The sequence below is a fragment of the Hyposmocoma kahamanoa genome, unplaced genomic scaffold, assembly GCF_003589595.1.
Source record: "Hyposmocoma kahamanoa isolate Upper Pololo Valley unplaced genomic scaffold, ASM358959v1 224, whole genome shotgun sequence".
In the NCBI taxonomy this organism is placed as follows: Eukaryota; Metazoa; Arthropoda; class Insecta; order Lepidoptera; family Cosmopterigidae; genus Hyposmocoma; species Hyposmocoma kahamanoa.
In genome coordinates, this window is record NW_020653743.1 from 8,456,951 (window position 1) to 8,475,758 (window position 18,808).

An 18,808-nucleotide genomic window follows, 5' to 3' on the forward strand; every position below is an offset into this window, starting at 1 on the left:
CCGGCTCTGGAATCGAACCCGGGACGAGGCAGTCCGGCATGGTAACCATCCGGACGCAGTTAAAAATTAATGCAAGAGTTCCTAGCTTCACGTGTTTCTTTTAACGTCCACACTATACATAGTTCCCTTTTAATATGAAAATAGTATGAAAATTTGTCTTTGTTATACTCGTCCCCAAAACAATTGGAGAACATTCGATATGCGGGAACCATGCCCCTACATCCTGCATATTTTAAAATCAGTGACTTTTGGGTATTGTAATTGATTGTAACCTGAAAAACCATGTTTATTTTTCGTGGTCGTTTTTTTACTTCAACTACATGACTTGTCTAAAATGTTTAGAGCCACTAAACTAAGTGCTGCTTAAGAGCTACATCGATGTTGTATCCAGAGTTATTTATAACTACCATCAATTTCATAACAAAAAAAATCGACTATTGATTACTGCATGAAAAGTTAAACCAATCCCAAGTAAATTAATGCATAATTTGTAATTAAAAAACCTGGTCAAAAAATTAAGTTGGCAACACCCGGCTTATATCATCTATGCAGTGCTACATTGTGTTATTGTTATCCACATGCTGCACAAGGTCTAAAGGGCTTTGGAGATCTAAGTATGATTAGTTTTTGCCTTTTAAATTCTCCAAGGTTTTTCCACAAAAGATCTCATCAGTCTGCAGGTCAACCAAGAAGCAGACGCGTAACGCCTCTGACGCCTCGGACGCATTTTTGTTTTACCTGACAATGAAATTTTTTTTAAATATGTGTTTGTATAATTCCAATTCACGATTGCCCATAACAATGTATGATCACGTATGATATTGTCTATTTGTTTAAATAGCCTATTTAAAGGTATAATAAGATTCAGTAAACGGTTTATTCGAATTAGGTTTACTAGTCTGAACAATGATTATTTATGTCATTTGTGATGTAGTGTAAAGGGTTGTTCGTACCCGTATTACTCGAAGTCCTCCAGGAATCTTAGCATCCTATTGGGTTTGCTGAAGACTTGGGAGAGCGACCTTGACATTCTAAGGTCACGCCGGTGCACTGTTGCAGTATATACTCGTCTGGTACCTCCTCCTCCGAGCCCGCTCACTTTATACAAGAGAGGTTTGTCCATTATACCTAGTTTCAAAAGTGTTTATTGTATGGACCATAACGCGTTTTTTATAATACCAAGTGATAACGGGACACATAAGTCATGCGCCTGTCCATAACAGTTGTAGCTTTAAATCGCAAATGTCTGAGGGGCACTGCCACAGCGCTTGAGACATAAATTGACAAGTCCCATGTAGGCACATGTAATTTCACCAGCGCCCTGACTTCAAAACCAGAACGCAGTAATCCACACATTACCACTTGGCGGTAAAAATAGGTAAGGTGGTAATACTTTCCTGTATATAGCACGACAGGGTGCAACTAGCGCGAGAGCGACATAAAGCGCGAGATACTGCTATTCTTGCATAGAGAATTTGCGCTGTATGTCGCTCTCGCGCCAGTCGCGCCTTTTCGTGCCAACACTACTGGACGAAATCATTCACAAGGAGCTCTACCGCTAGTAAAATTAACCCGTTAATTACACAAATGATTCCATGTGCAATTTTTACTTAAAAAATAAACCACACAAATGCGTAACCGGTTCTCGGTTGCGTTCGCGTGACAAAGTAAGAGCTTCCTGCCAATGTTCGTACATTTATATGACATTTTTGTAACAAAAATATCCGTACTGTCCTTCGATTCGTCCGAACGATAGATATCCATGACTGTAATCTTAAAGATTTATGTTTCTGACTACGGTTTACTGATCGCTGTAACTTGATGCTTGTATTGAAATAAGATGAGTGAAATATATATTGAATGAGGTTTATTTTCGTTATTTTCTGTGAGTTACGCTTTTTTATCCTTTTACAAATAAGACTAAAAGATCGTCACAAGAAAAACGATTAAATAAGAATTGATAAGAAAACCGAAAAAAAAATTACGATATCAAGGAATGGACCGGTACCACATGCGCTTCTGCCTGCGTATCTCCAAACTTCAGTTTGAAGTGTATGATGATATCGAAATTCTTAGGTTTTCGCGATTGTTGCACATAGGAAATGAAACTATTCTCTCGGATCTAAATCGTGTATATTTGTTTTTTGAAACAAATCAACGTTTTTTTTATAACATCAAGTGACAGGACGAACAAGTTGTGCGCCTGATGGTAAGCTACACGCCGGTCCATAACAGTTGCAGTGCTACTCAGAGCTTTAACTCGCGAAGATCTGAGGGGCACTGCCATTGCGCCCGTCACCTTGAGACATAAATTGACAAGTCCCATGAACCTGTAATTTCAACACTACCCATACCCTTAAACCGGAACGCAATAATGCTAACATTACTTCTTGGCGGCAGAAATAGGTCAGGTGGCAGTACGTTTCGGGCCCTTTACAGGTCCCATGGTCACGGCTGACCCTGTCAACTAATATACGCCATTTAGATCCGTGAAAATAGTTTCATTTCCTAGAAGTGTGATGATTATGACGAAAGTCCACGTCTAGTACAAATGCGTTCCCTAATTTTATTCTAATCTTTTCGGCATTCTGCAGTTTTCTGGAGGAAGATAGGCATTCAAATCGTTACCAATATCTTTCTGTGGTTGTCACGAGGATATTTCTGTATACCACATACGTCTAGAACTTAAGTCTCAAATATGTTTGCTTCAAGTATAAAAACGTTTACGTAAATAAATGTATAATGCAAAGCATAATTTCGAAAACGTGTCACAGTATGTTCTACAGAAATAGCGGGTTAATTTCCTCGTCCACCTTTACATGTAATTATATGTGTGACCTTCGTTATGTAACCGTGTGGAAATGGGTGTGGTCCAAGGACAAGCGGAGTGGACGTGGTAAAGGATTATAGGATTGAATAAAACTGGCGTTGACTAACGTGGTGGAACAAAGAAATCCAATATTATCAGCATATATTAACCCCTGTGTTCCTGAGGACGTAATTTGGGTCACTACTCACAATAATAATTTTAGTAGCAGTAGAGCTCCTTGTGAATGACTTCGTCCAGGGAAGTACTGCCACCTTGCCTATTTCTGCCGCCAAGCAGTAATGTCAGCATTACTGTGTTCCGGTTTTGAAGGGTAAGGGTGCTGGTGATATTACAGACACATGGAACTTGTCAACTTATGTCGCAGGGTGACGGGCTCATTGTAAGTGCCCCTCAGATCATTGCTATTTAAAGCTCTGAGTGGCACTGCAACTGTTATAGACAGGCGTGTAGCTCCAAACCATAGGAGATACAAGGAAACTATCTTAGGTTTTGTGAAACCAATTTTGCCGCAGTCAATTTCTCGGTCAAGCGTTTGTTGTCCATAAAAATGAGTAATGTTTTATTAATACTAACAAAACAACACACCAACAAAAGACGGAGATTTGTCTGCCCCAAAATTATATCACAAAACATGTGTTCATTTCCAGATTGTATGTGTTTCTTGGGTCATTTTTGTACAATAAATTAAACGCCAAATTGGCCATATATCATTTTTGTTACATAAAAGTTAAGAAAATTCCACAAGAATTCCTTCAAAACATGTCCTACGATGATACAGAGACTGTATTAATTATGCCAAAATAAATGTTGTCTTATTTAAGCGTATAGGTATATGATTTGCATTTTATTGTTTAGTTATTATTTTTTTCTTTATAATTTAATCATATATTCACCTATAATAATTAGTACTTTTTACCTGAAATACAGGATTGTCGTAGTTTATGTGTTATATTTTACGTTGATACACATAATTAGTCTTTAGTTATTCCTTTGTACAATAAGTTATTCAATAAACAATTTATTATTGTTAAATGCTCTTCGATTCAGTTTCTTGCAAGGAACATTTCATTGTATTCGAAGAAAACATCAAGATATCAGAAATAGGTCAAATTTAATTAAATATATTTTTACACTGTCCCAGTAAAAAAAAAAAATCATTATACATTGTTATTTGACGCGTGTAAGTTACATATTTAGTTCACGCCCAGGCAGCTCATAATCAAAGATCGGAATAATCTAAAGCAGTATACTTACCCAAACTTCAAATCGTACACATGTAGTGGACAATAACTCTGAATTCTCAGAAAATGATGCAAAAAATCAAAACATAATACTTGTTTATAATCTCACTCTATGTGTATGTTTTTTTTCTCTAGTCATTAAACTTCTTTCAATTGGGCAACAATTGTTTCATTAGCGAACAGGCTCTGCTCAGAATTGCGTCGTAGCTCGTAGCGGCTGGCTACGAGATATGCATTAAGTGTATTTGCACTTAATATTATCTGTAGAAAGGTTTCTTAGAGCAGTATAATGTTACATCTAGCGATTTATTCACTTCTTATTAAGTAAATAAATACATGATATCGTAAACGAGAAACAGATGATCTTCTAATTCAACTTAACGTAGCTATAAACGGCGGGACTAGTGATGCGACCTTCGTTACGTAATTGTGTGCAAATGGGTGTGACTCAATGATGAGCAGCCGACCGAGACAATCGGCTATGCCTCTCCATGATATTAATTGATGGCGCTTGTTATAACTTCAGTATCGCGTAAGTTTTGTGCCCAATATTGTCAAATTTGAGTTAAATGTTTTCTTGTGCAACTTACTGTAAATTTCATTCTAGTCATGTGCACTGTTTTGCGTACATACGATAAGTACCAATTTTCCAATAGATTAAACGGGATATAAAAAATCCCCAATGATAGTGAAGAGGATTTTTTTTCTATCCAACATTATATTATACGAACGAGCACGTGACGCACTATATTTCCAGTGTAAAAAGATAGTGCAAAACATAAATTTGACATAACTCCTATACTCCGTAAATGTACCTAATTCATTAGTATGACCCATGTCAAACTTTCGGCGTAGAATAAAAAAAATAATGAGAAAGGTCATTCTCCGCCCCTCCCTATCTTTAGATACCATACCGCGCCCCTCTTAATGACGGTTATATTGACGGAACGGTAACTGTTTACTGTGGTTAACTGTCAGCGAGCCGTTCGCTAAGGACGATTTTGATGTTTACATTTCGAATTTCATATATAATTCGATTTCATAACAGATTATTTAGAGATTTTTTAGTTTATTGAAATAAAATATTTTATTGTGGGTAGTTTATGGTAGTGTTACTCACTTATGTTAAGTCGTTTGTTTAAGCTCTTTCTTTCACTTTATTTAACTTAACTGGTATAGTTTACTGCTGTTTTAATATTTAATCAATAAAATCATTAGTAGACGTAATTATCATATTATTTACATATATAATACATTCATTTGCTCTTACAAAGTCACTGTGCACACTAAATAAGAAAATAAATAGTTCAAGGAAGTGATGAATGACCCTAGCACTTCACGTACACATTTGCGTGTGTGTAGACAGCACCTTGCTGTACGTAGTAGTAGTAGGTAAATAAGTGAAATCGAGAATCCGTGTTAAAATATATCGTCTGAACTGTGACATATTTAAATCAGTGTTGTTATATCATGGTAATAACTGAAATCAATACAATAATTCATTAATAGATTCCGCTTCATGAATAATGTCGATTGGGCATGACACCGCTATTTGTTATTTTCAGTTTAATTTCCATACAACGTAGCCGAGCGTAACTAAATAATTATATATCAGTTCAGATTTTATGAAAATTCGCCCAAAATTCGTAATTTAACCGAATATAAAGCATCTTGAAATTTGAAAATAAAAATGTATAATATGTTTGTGTAATTAATTCGAAACATGATTTATAAAGGATTTGTGGAATGATAGTATGCTAATAGTGGTTACGTAAATATGTAAAATATTTATTGTTTTGCCATATTTAAAAAAAAATTATGGGACTGCTACAAATTTCAGTCGTCCTAATTTTGTCGACGAGTGCTACGATATGTAAAAATTTTTTTTTTTCGTTTATAGGTAATTCAAATTCTAAAGCACGCTAATTATTCAGTGGAGTCTGTTCAAAATGCATGATATGTCGGTAAGATTCAAGAGGCAATGGAAAACGGTTTGTGGCTGTTCACCACAATATCGATTCAACCCAAATAACAGGAACCAAAATGTATATAAATGTACATCGAGAGGAAACTCCACCCGATTCATCCGATTTTCGCTATTGCGCTATTCTTATACCTTACACCATAATTTCCCTTACACCGATAAGTCCGGTGCACGAAGGCAACCCGGGGTGCAATAATTATACCCACTCGAAAGTGGAAGCGCCTTGATTATCAAAGTGCACGAAGTTCAGGGTTCTTCTTGAGTAATGTTTCAGACTGACGTGAAGATTGCTTCAGGTGAATAAATTTCATCGCATGTTCAAGGCTGTGTTTCGGAATTGGCAAAAATATGTACAGGTTGTTCAAAAGAAGTAAATCGGAAATTCTTAATTCAAATTGAATATTGGCTCCTTATGGAATCGTGGGTAACGTCGCCACATGTAATTTCGGTATCATGAGTAGAAGAATGATATCTTAATTCTTTTGATTTCTATAAAACAACGCCAAAATAAGTTATCGCCCAACCAATATTTGTCAAATCTATTTTTCGTATTGATGATAGACATTACGGTTGAACAGAACTTTGCATTACCTTTGCTATGAGATATCCAATGCTTGTCGTTTTGTATCCGATAGTACGAATTTGATGTAAGTGATTTATTTATTTATTTATTAGCAACACTAACATTATGTTTATAACACATTCTTATCCTATTTGACTTAAGTGATCTACAATGTAAACATAAAAATTCAATCAATCAATTTATTTGTTTGTCTGAATAAGGTACATATAGTTCTTATTTTAAATACAAATATCCAGCTTATTCTACCATAGTTGGCATACAAATATAAAATGTCACTTTAGTACTTATATTTAAAAATAAAAATAAAAAAATAATTTCCACTATTATGTCATATTTTAAATTAAAATAATATAAGCAATACTAAATAAAATTCAAAATAACATAAAAACAAATTCAATAATAATATCTCAGTAATTAGGCGACAAAGAATTCAGTCAGGGAAATTACAAGTGTTGACGGCAATCTTAAAACAACATACAAACTAAATTAAATTAAATTTTTTGACAAAGTAACTAACATACATGTAAAATGTATTAGATAGCATTAGACTACACTGAGATACACTATATTAGTTATGGATTAAGACATTTGTTCTCACTAACAATTACACATAATTCACCTACATGTGAAAAACAGAGAAACATAAATTACATTTTTTTTATTAGCGCACAATGACAGTGGTTCAACTACAAAATTAAAAGACAACAGACAACACTATCTCAGGTACCAAACTGTGTCATTGTGAGTGTAACCACAGATACACTCGCAGACCACACTCGCTAATATACTAGATATGGCTTAATTTTATAAGTGATTTTTTTTTAGAAATATACATACACATACTAAAGAAACTTATTTTGCAATCGAACAAGCCGCATCGTATTTGAAGTGTAAAGGTGCTGGTGTAATTACAGGCACATGATAATTTTTAACTTGTGTCTCAGGGAGACAGGCGCAATGGTAGTGCCCTTTCAGCAGCACTACGACTGTTTTGGACAGACGGCGCACAACTTGTTCGTCCCGTCACTTAGTATAATAAAAAAAAATAACACCTATCTAATATAATTGAAGTAATCGAACTGATGACCTTATTCTTGTAGTTTATACATTTGTGAATAGTACTTGTAGATTTGTCGTTACGATCGACTTGCTTTTAAGTTCTCGATTACTTTTTACGTCTTTTTTTATTACACAAAGCGGGTTGTGACCTGTTTTAATTTGACAGTATTTTTAGTTATAGAACGCCTTGCAGTCGAATTTAGATTCAACTTGAAACGGGTAAATTTGAACTACTGCGTGTTCCAATAATTGTAATACACAAACGTAAATACGTAAACCTTAAAAGTTCAAGGTTGTAAACTGTTTAAAAATTAACACTTAGAAAATTAGACACTTTCGCGTGATAGGGCTTTGGGTCATACGCATACCCTACGTTCCCCTTGCCAGGCTATCAGTTTTAGCTCCGAGTTTTGATTTAACATGCCAAAAAAAAACACTACGAATCCGACCCTGAAACGTTCAACAACATTGGTTGATACTCAAAATTTGCTATTCACGAAGTTTAAAGCTATAGTGAAACAAAAACTTTACTAAAAAAATGAAACTATTTTTCCGGATTTAAATCGCGTATATTTGTTTTTTCAAACAAACCTCAAAATGTCAACCGTGACCATGGGATCTGTAAAGGGCCCGAAACGTCGGTTTGTTTGAAAAAAAAAAAACAAATATAGGCGATTTAAATTCGGAAAAATAGTTTCGTTTCCTATGTATAACAATCGCGAAAACCTAAGAACTCGATTTATACTAAAGGTTTATTATGCAGCTTCTGCGTACTTGGATAACAATAATCCGCGGTAGTGATCCGTTTAGCTCTTACAGGTACTCTCGATCTATGATGTTTGAAATAAATATTGTAAATGTATACAATGGTATATCTACAAAGAGGAAGAGGGGGAATCTGCCTTACGAATGAGCTGTAAAGTTTAATCAATATGACGATTTCAAGTGTAATTTGCTTACCTATGAAATATAGATTATTTGATTTTGTGTTTAAACGACTATAACTCCGATACGATGAAAGATGTCTACTAATATTATTTAAATTTGATTTTGGTTCACATAAGACTAAATGTTTCGGAAAACTTTATGTGTCATCATACCTGTCATTTGTTAGTTGGGTGGACTTCATTGATACTGTTTCCACAGTTTTACCTGCGCCAAAAAAAAAACTCTTACAATTTTGACGAAAATGAATTATTTACATCGTAAGAGAAGATTAAATTACGAAATCAGATTGTGTAAATAATCTGAATTTTATTAAAATTCGGATCACATGCACAGACGGAGCAAGTGCAAAGTAAAGATAACTCCTTGAGGTGGTAAAGGCGAAGAAAACACTACATGGAACTACAACTAACAAACTCTACATGGAAGAGCTTCTTGTGTCAACACCTATATTATTATATACATATATAAAGCTACACAGACAAAAAGGATTTCTACTAATAAGAAAGAGCAATTTCTCAAAAAATTTGCTAATTCTGAAAAAATATTTATTAAAAGTAATAAATAATTGTCATTACAAAAATACTGCTTATCGTTTTCTAATACAATTTTACTCTTAACTTTATTCTAACTTTTAGATAAATACGTTCACTTCAAGATTTTATTTCATTTCTAATCAATTAATTGAACATTACTTATATCAAGAAATTTTTACCTCTTACATCAATCTTAAATAATCTTAAATTAATTCAAAATTTCTTGAGTGCATATTAAGAAAATATATTCTTAAACAAAAAAAGAAGTAGTTTGCTATTCAGATTAATATTCTAAATTCTAGAGTATATTTTTAAAGCAACATTTCGTTGCGTTTTCATAGTCAATGATGTCGTGACATGTCGCCGAAGGCGCACGCGGTAACGATTACTTTTACTTGTGCTTGTAATCATAAAAATCATAAACAGTCATTTATCCAAAGAAACGATACGTAGTATCTCTAGTGTGTTAGGGTGTTATTTGTAGTCATAATTTAAGAAATTAGGTTTCAGCATGAAATCAAACTACACTTGTAACAGGCACAACTTTAACATGCAATTAGTTCCATCACGCCACTGCTAAAGACATTAGTTGTACTCTGAAACGCGCTATTTTTGTTAACTTCAATAGTATAAGTCATCTCATATATTTTGAATTGTTAGTGCTTTCTGCCGCTGTAGCGTTTATACGGCACTCTAGTATTTGAGAAGATTCCGTCCTATTTCTGCTACTTTAAGGTTTCGCACTGAACTGTGTGCTTTCACGCCAGTGAGACATACTGTTGGGTCCATAACCCTGTAAATTTACCCTTTTTGATATTAGAAAACATAAATCTTCAGTCAAATAATTAACTACCTCTCAATTTTTCATTCTTTTTTTTTTCAAGTCAAAATTGGACATTTCTAATAACTAATAAATATTTTGTTGAATCTAGAGTGGCTTTGTGACTTGAAGTAAATTAATTTGCTCTAACTAAAATACACTTTTGAGACGTTTTTTTTACTATTATCAAGTAATTATTCTCTGGCGTCTATAGGGAGAGGATCGTTTTGTATAGTGGTTTGTTTGGATTTAATAAATTTGTCTTCATAAAAATAATTTTGTCTTTTTCTAAGTAATCTGTTTTTACCGTGTACTAGTTCTTACTCACTGATAGAAACAGAACGCATACTTCCCGATATGGTGGAAAAAAAGATATTTATAACGTTGTATGCGGATAGGTTCCAAAGCAAAGAATTAAATATGAGATGACAGCGGAGGGCGAAGCCCGAAGCGTCCGCACGCCACCGTACGTAGGTAGTATACGGAGGCTCTATTACGAGTACAAGATCTCACAATTGTTCAAAATGTGAGGTATACTTCCCGATGTAGTGGAAATGAGATACTTATAGCATTTTTGTATCTTGACCGTCTCTCTATATATGTATTATATATGTACGAGCTCTATCTCGTACATATATATCGCTTTTATAATTCTTTCTTTGATATAAAGCGATGCCGACGGGACGAACAAGTCCCACGCTTGGTAGTACACGACACGCCTGTCCATTACATTTGCAGTGCCACTCATTCACCAGCACCCTTGCTTTTCAAAACCGGAACGCAGTAATTAACTCACATTACTGCTTGGCACCAGAAATACGTAAGGTGGCAGTACTTCCCTAGACGAACTCTTTCACAAGGAACTATACTGCTACTGAATTTACTGTTAAACGACAATTTTGACTAAAATCATCAAGTTGATATTGTTTTGGTGTACATTGTAAAAAATCTAAAGTAATCCAAAAACCCTTTCGAAGACCAACATCACCCTGCATTTTGTATAAGTTTTCGATTACCCAAGAAAATTGCGTCTTGGATTTTCGCCGTGTTTGCCAACTTATAATGGCGTATCCGATATCGGTTCCGAAGATTGTAGGATCAAGTGTTGCTATACTAAGCTTTTAAGACAATATTTCTATATAATTTGTATTTTAATTATCAATTTGTTCACGATACTATAAAATAATGTCGAAATGAGAAGATTTTGTAAAAGGACTTAGACGATCATAATGATTCGATGATACTCTAATAGCGCTAATAAATCTTACTTCTCTCTATTAAAACATGTTGTTAAAAATATTGGCGACGATTCCGGCGAACGCAAACCAAAGTAATTTTAGTTAGAGCTATATAATTTTGGTAACTCAACAAGTAAAATAATAATTTGTCCTTGTCTTGCAATGAAAGACACAGATTTCCTGATCTTCAATTAAATTTAGTTTAGGTTTTTTAAAATTAACACGAAGTCGTAAAACTTACAAGTCACCACTACTTGACTGGTTAGATCCTTAGATTAATGAAAATGAAAAGAAAAAAGAATGTCAATTACTCAAAATAAAAATAAACATGACAAATATAACGATATTATTCCATTATACGAATCATGCGAGTAAAGTCACCATTTAAAAATCTAACTTTATGGCAATTAGATAAATAAATGAATGATGGCACAATTTCGGATCTCAATTCTTATACAGTCACGCTAGTCCTAAGTAAGGTTTAGAAAGCCAAAATTGCAAGCCCCCGGCTGTAGTGCTTTAGGTAAAACATTGCTAGTCGACATGCAAACTACTTCTAACTTTACATATCTTGTGACTTCCTCCTTTTCTGGAATTGGAGATACATTTAGCATGTCCCTTTAACAACACACGGTTTCCATATGAACGGTTCCTTTGAGAATGTAGGACGGAACTTCGAAGCCATCACACGATACCCGGGTCCCAAGTCTGTTGAGTCGATTGAGTGTCAATGGCAGATTTTTTTTTTAATAAAATGTAAGTGCGCATTTGACCTCCATCTCACCCGATGAGGTCGACGATGGAACATGCACACCTAAATCAGCCTAAATAATGCCTATTCACTCTCGCCTTGAAAAGGCCCAAGTTATAACGTTCAGGGAACAAGTCTGCAGGCAGGGAATTCCACAATGTGGAATCGTAACGTTTCGTACGAGTTTATGGAATATCCACTACATAGGGATGGAACCCCAGCCTACGCCTAGTCCCTCGGTGATGGAACGGGGAAGGAGGAATTTAGTCGTGTAATTCCATCGCACACTCTCCATAATATATCCTGTAAAATACCTATAAGCAGGCAACTTTACGGCGGTGTTCAAGGCTCTGCAGCTTCGCGCCCACTAATTCCATGTCACCTATAAGTCAAAGTGGCCAGTTGGTATGTAGCAGAGCCATCCCAAAGGTTGCAGCAGTACTTCATGCACGACCTGACTTGTGCTTGGTACAGCTGAAGAGTTTTGTGGAGAATGTACGTTTGGTATTCTATTAAAAGTTAAGAGTAAAGCAGTATCAGTGGTTAGCCATCGAGCTGTTCAACTGCCATTGCATTTTTTTAGTATTCTATTCAATGAAGAGTCGATAGGACGTTTATGGTGTAGGCTACTAATTATTTACTTAAAAAAGTACATTTAATTTGAAGACTAAATTGCTGATTGTTTTAATAAAGCAACATCGATCGTTAGTAATTGAATGAATGAATGCCATCACTGCCATTCCACTGACACTCTGTTGAGACTCAACTGTCACTCTGTTGAGACTAAACTGTCACTGCAACTAGATTTTAGCAGAACAACATATATTATCATAATTGCAATATAATCTCAGTGTAGTCTCAATGTAAAACGGGTTGCAAGGAAATTGACTTTGAGAGGATCTTGTGCAACCGTGCTGCATGTTCAGCCATCACAAATGCAAGGGAAAACAATATATCCTTTCGATTTCTTAAGTTTTAGTAACAATACAGCACCTTGTGAAAGAGTTCGTCCAGAGAGGTACTGCCTTATCTATTTCTGCCGCCAAACTGTAATGTGAGCATTACTGCGTTCCGGTTTAGAAGGGTAAGGGGGCTGGTAAGATTACAGACACTGACTGGTCAACTTATGTCTCGGGGTGACGGACGCGATTGCGATTTAAAGCTCTGAATGGCGCTGCAGTTGTTATGGACAGGCGTGTCGCATACCACCAGGCGCACACTTGTTCATCCCATCACTTGATATTATATAAAAAAAGGTTTCCGCGATTGTTACATATTGGAAATTTAGCTGTTGTTTCGGATCTAAATCGCGTATATTTGTTTTTTTTCTTTTTCGAACAAACCAACGCTTCGGGCCCTTTACAAGTCCCCTTGCCACAACTAACTGAAATTGTAAAGTCATCAACCCATATGTTTGATATTAATGCAAAAGTTATTAATTTAAATTAATTAGGGGACCATTCGCCTTTTTCGTCAACTGGTCAATATCTGTAATTTGGCAATGCCATCTATATCTTAACTCGTAAATTTTTGCTTAAATTATAAAATGACACTAAAGTTCATAAACATCGTACAATTGTACATGACTGTACGAACAATGACAAATGTCGGCATTCATTAAGATGGCATAGAGGAAAGCGATCAGTTAAAAAAAATAACGAAAAGTAAAGAAAGAGTTTCAAAATTGACTAGTTGACGAAAATGGCGTATTAACGAAAATGGCGATTGGTCCATTTAAATACCCTATTTTTAAAATTTCGCTATTCTAAGCACACTGCTAATCATTCTACACCTGCGTCCCGATTTTAATTCAAATCGGGATCGTCCGATCAGGTAGTCTCGAAATCAGATGGGTTTCTGAGAGAGAAGATGAACCTGGTTCCTACTGTATCTTTCTAATTTGTGAGTTAAATCAACTATTGTTCCGATCGGCCAGTTGTGAATCGCAATTATGCGCCTCGACTTAGTATTCTTATATTCGTATTATACTTATTATTATTTAATTTACCACAGAACATTCCGATTTACGCTTCATCATCATCATCATATCAGCCGGAAGACGTCCACTGTTGAACATAGGCCTCCTCCAAAGATTGCCAGATTAGCCAATCTGACGCAACGTGCCTCCATCGGTTACCCGCCGTTTTTACCAGGTCATCCGCCCATCTAGTAGGGAGCCGTCCCACTGAACGTCTTCCGGTTCGTGGTCTCTATTCAAGAACCTTTCTGCCCCAACGGCCGTCAGTTGTACGAGCTATGTGTCCTGCCCACTGCCACTTCAACTTGCTAATCCTTTGGGCTAATGTCGGTGACTTTCGTTCTTCTACGGATCTCCTCATTTCTGATTCGACCACGTAGAGAAATACCGACCATTGCTTGCTCCATGCCTCGTTGAGTGACTTTAAGCTTTTTTATGAGCCCTATAGTAAGTGACCACGTCTCAGAGCCGTAGGTCATCGCTGGTAACACGCACTGCTCGAAGACTTTTGCCTTCAAGGACTGCGGTATTGCTGACGAGAAGGCGTCCCGGAGCTTCTCGAAAGCTGCCCAACCGAGTCGGATTCGACGATTGACCTCTTCCTCGAAGCTTCTTATGCTGCATACGTTTTGCAAAATATTTTATTGTAGCAATAATAATATATCGTTTTACATGCAACTTGTGCGGAATACCGTATTTCATGCATGTTTTATGGAGGCTTACAAATGTAAATTATGTAAGTTTGACATTAACATGATTTTTCGTTTTATTTTTGACATTGTTAATTTTTACTAATTTTTATTATATTTTTTCTTTGCATGTTTACTAGTTTTTGACAGTTTTTAATTATAATATTTTGTACATTATGCGACCACCACTAATTATATTTGTATGTTTCGACGAAACTGGTTGTAGTAGCATTGTTAATGTATTGAACTGATCTGATGAACTTGTACCTACTTCCACAAATAAATCGATCTTTATCTTTATCATAAACAGGACACATGTATTCATACTGAAATATGTATATAATTGCGTAGTATTTATTATTCGCAATGAAACTCGACCGTGTAGCCAGACCTTTAGTGAACCGTTGAAGCGGAAACTGGGTATAACAGGAATGTCAATAGAAGAGTAACGTAAGACTTTCATACAATTTATATATAAACGATTTATTCTGCGATAGCAATGACGAAGGATACGTAGAACACTTTTCCGCTGGTATGCCTTAGGAATTTATCTCAAACTTCGTAGATCTTATATACAAAATGTATTATATAGCATTTGCTACGTACCGTCAACATCGACGGACCTTTAAATATCCACCATTCTCCACTGATATATAGCTAATAATGATATCTTTACCTACCAACAGACACTACTACCTAAAAGCTACCACAAAGTGGGGACAACTTTGCCACTATCGAATTTAATATCAAGGACTAATTTTTGCGAGTGTTCTGATGGATATTCTCGACAAATGACGTGATCGCAGCAATGGCTTACGCATTTATTTCGCTATGAAAACCGGTCAATTGAAAATAAAAACAGCAAATAGTACGAGATAGTTATTGTACTTCCGCCAGTAGACGCTAACGTCCAAGACATAAGTAGATGTTTTAAAAAACGTTATTTTTCGACGAAACAAGTTTCAAATCTATAGAACAGCATTGCCACAATAAACTTGGCAGTTTTCAGTAAAAGATATCGAAAAACACCTACAAAACATTTATCAAACGTCGGAAAAAAACTCATCTGCCACATGACATGGTGTTGTCCGTTTTATTCGGTAAAAGAAGGTAATAATTGTGTAATTATACAATTGCGCTCTATGGGGGGGCGGTAAGCGAATGTGCAATGAACAATGACAATAAATAAAAGAATATGAAGTGGCAAAATTGAATGGCACAAAAGGAAGCACCAGGTTATAAATTCACACACTATTTCTTAACATTCCCAGAAACATATCCGTTAAAAGTAAAACGTAGGGTCACCAACAAGCAGTGGAGCAAGAGTCTCATTTATTTTTAAACCTATTGTTACGACGAGCTATAGTACACATTATTTGTTGAAGTACGCATGAATTTTCTTCGAAACGTTATTATTAATAACGCCTTTGTTTATTGTGTTGTGTACTTTTAACCAGCTTTTAAGATGGCCAAGTGCTCAGTTAAATCTAAACACCCCAATTTTGACACTCTCTTGAAGCTATTAAAACTTTGAAGTACGTCAGCTACCTGCACGAGTTAGGTGTTGGAAAAACACGCGGCCCACTTTTAAAGTAACGTAACCTATTAAAAGTGTAACCTGTAATTCTGCTCGTAAATGATTGCGTTTTGTCACGCGGTTGCGTAAGAATCCTGGCAAATGAAGCTCCTTTTAATGTCTGTTGTAATTTTGAGACGAACGCTTCAGTATGACGTCCCATCGAAAAGTGTTTTTTTATAAATTAATGCTCGAAAGAATCTAAAAATAATTACTTAGGTATCTACGTAATTTGTATAGTGTCAATTGACGTCACTACCTCATTTATTTCTGAATATGATGGAATATCATATTGATATATCATAAACAATGTATCTCGATTTCTTAAGCTCTGCTAATAATATCACATTATAATCTGTGGCTTAGTACAAGAAGTACCTAAGTCCATATTACTTACGTACTTCTTGTACCTTTTCTACTGTTACGACTGCGTCGCCTAATAGGTATATCTGCGGCGTATATGTCAGGGGACATAACAGCTGGATTATATGATGAATATGATATAATTGTTTTATATGATGTAATTGATGGCCTCCTTGGTCGAGTGGTTTGCACACCGGTCTTTATGGTGTCGCCAACTCTGAGGTCCCGTGTTCGATCCCCGGCTGGGTCAGTGTTAAACTAACTTTTCTATATTGTCTCGGGTCTGGGTGTTTGTGGTATCGTCGTTGTTTCCGATTTCCACAACACAATTGCTTTAGCTACTTACTTTGGGATCAGAGTAACGTATGTGATGTTGTCTAATATTTATTACTTATTTATTTATAATTGGAAATGAAACTATTATATATATTTTTCGGATCTAAATCACGTTTCTGCTTTCTCTGTCTCCTTATAGGTCCCATGGTCACAGCTGACTAACTGAATGACTGACCTTGGAACCTGTAAAGGGCCTGAAACGTTGGTTTGTTTGAAACAAGTATACGCGATTTACATCCTCAACATAATAATCCAGCTGTTACCTTCTCTAATATATGTTTGTCGCCGTCCTCGACGACGTCCATTTTTTACATTCCCGAATCCCGAACTCTAGCACCCTCTACTTCATCTACCATCAAGCATGTAAGCTTGTTATTAATGATCTCTTAATTTCAACGCCATTATTTTGATATTTTCTACTATTTTATACCGAGATACTTTGCTACTTTTGGGTAGAACTTGAACGCAATAGTTATATAGCTACTTCTATAAGTACCTAATCACTAGTCTTTAATATGCAATTGGTTGTATTTGTTAATTTGTATAATATTGTTAATTATATTGCTATTTCATAGCAGTAACACTTGTGATATATGTATAAGTGACATCATCACATAAAGTGCATACTTCACATGAATAAATAAATAGTATTCATAGTGCGACTGGCTGCAAAGTCAAGTAGGTCAGTCACTTTTAGTACTTACTTAACGTTGTCTGAAAGTTCGTGCAACATGGAGTGGGCTAGATTTTTTAACCGACTTTAAAAAAAAGGAGGCGGTTCGCAACTCGACTGTTTTTTTTAATGTAGGTATGTTACGCGATAACTTCGGCGGCATTTGTGAACCGATGTTGATGATTCTTTTTTTGTTGGAATGAGGGTACCTCAGTAGTGGTTCCATTTACGTTTGAAGGATATATTCCACCTCTAAAAATGGCAAACTAGGGGATGAATCCGGTTTCGCGCACTTTCCGGTAAACGTTTTCAATAAAACTTGGCAAATAGATGTATAACTTGATCGGTCTAATAGTAATAGTCGGTCTATCTCTCATTATCTTGTTTCCTGTCCTTAAGATGTGCGTGTTGTTGGTTGGGCTATATAGGGTTTAATATTTTTCCTTTTTTTTCCCCTGCATTGGCAATTGTACCTGTTCTTAATGTGTAAAATAATATTATGTCGTTTACATTTTAATAACAATGTTGTAGTTTCTGCTGACTAAAAACTTAGTAACTTATTTTTTGTGCTACTTGTGGAGATTTGTAATTAGCATTTTCACTTGTTACTCAACCTTTATTTATTGTTAAAAATTCGTTGTAAATTTTCCTAAAAATAAATAAATAAATAATTCCACGAAAATTTGAGGTCGGTTTTTTTAAGTTCTGTTTTTAGTACTGATCTGTTATAAAAATAAAATGTTATTGTTTTACCTGTGCAATATTGTTATGTTTGTATTATGTATATTCCCAATTTGTTTGTCTGTTTTCGACAAATAATCCGTACGACATTCTTAATAAGATTTCAGAAACGATTTCGTATTTCGGTCGTTTACGATCTCGGTTTGAAATCTGAATGACATGTGAATATGCTACGTAGGATGACGTAAGGGTAACAGGATGATATGGTCCGGCTACACGACAACTGTACCTTTTTTCCGTACGTTGCTTGCGCAATTGTACTCGCGATGATGCTCGACTTTGTAGATAAATAAATAAATAAATGACGCACACACTCAACATGGCCCCGCACTAGGGAAACCCTGCGTTCGCGAATGCCATGGACACACACATAGACAATCACAAATTACATCCAAACTCACGAGATAAATAAATGTAGGACGTACAAATATTTCTCCTGGCCCGGGGATCGAACCTGGGACCTCT

At 35.5% G+C, this 18,808-nt stretch overlaps 1 protein-coding gene across 3 annotated transcripts in view; it reads left to right on the top strand.

Moving 5' to 3' along the window:
* LOC113228122 (dual specificity protein phosphatase CDC14C-like) overlaps positions 1-18,808 on the top strand; it is a 52,336-nt gene that overhangs the window by 18,790 nt on the left and 14,738 nt on the right. The window lies entirely within an intron of this gene.